Source organism: Schistocerca gregaria, chromosome 2 (assembly GCF_023897955.1).
Source record: "Schistocerca gregaria isolate iqSchGreg1 chromosome 2, iqSchGreg1.2, whole genome shotgun sequence".
In the NCBI taxonomy this organism is placed as follows: domain Eukaryota; kingdom Metazoa; phylum Arthropoda; class Insecta; order Orthoptera; family Acrididae; genus Schistocerca; species Schistocerca gregaria.
In genome coordinates this window covers 461666062-461666880 of record NC_064921.1, presented here as the reverse complement: position 1 = coordinate 461666880, position 819 = coordinate 461666062, and the positions used below count along the sequence as shown (strand labels likewise).

Here is an 819-nt window from a genome sequence, read left to right as displayed (position 1 = left end):
CAGGTGCGTTACCCACTGCGCCATCGGCACACAGTGTTACTGCAACTGTGCAGACTTTCTCAGCATACCTCACGGCCGATTCACCCTACCATCGAACGCCACTTATCCGCAGCCCCTATCCATTCCCTCAATGTTCGCTATTCTGAGATTCCCACAGATGGTCGGTCTGAAAGAACAGACAACACGCATTCATATAATTGACTTGCCTAGCTGAGCAATGGACGCACCTTCTTCAGTGCGGATGCGCAAATACGTCCGACCACCTGTGGGAATATCAGGCTAAGGAACATGGAGGAAATGGACAGGAACTGCGGATAAGTGGTGTTCGATGGGAGGGTGAATCGGCCGTGAGGTGTGCTGAGAAAGTCTGCACAGTTGGAGTAACACTGTGTGCCGGATGGCGCAGTGGTTAACGCACCTGTCTAGTAAGGAGGAGGTCCTGGGTTCGAATCCCGGTTCGGTACACATTTTCAGCTGTCGTCGCTGATTCCGCGTAGTGTCCCGAAGCAGCTGACAGCAGTGATCCCCTCTCTTTCCTTTTTTCCTTGCCCATTCTACCTTCGATTTACATATAATGTATCACAGCTGTTCTTCGTGGTGTCAGTTCTTTCGCACATGTTCGAAAGTCAGTACGTTACTATAGAGAGGGGCGGGAAATTTAGACAGGCGAGTGCACTAGACGCACCTAGGAACTGCTATGAAAGTTCTGAGACGACAGGCTAATGGAAGATTGGTAGAAGGCATTAGAAACTGACAAGAGCAACATGTACACGGTTATCTGAGATCTATAATGTTTGCAGATGTAAAGAGGAGACCCTT

General features: G+C 49.6%; 1 non-coding gene across 1 annotated transcript; it reads left to right on the top strand.

The window, feature by feature from the left end:
• The first annotated feature begins 391 nt into the window (after positions 1–391).
• On the top strand, positions 392–464 carry Trnat-agu (transfer RNA threonine (anticodon AGU)). The gene has a single exon. It is a non-coding gene; the product is annotated as a tRNA-Thr (tRNA).
• The last annotated feature ends 355 nt before the right edge of the window (positions 465–819 follow it).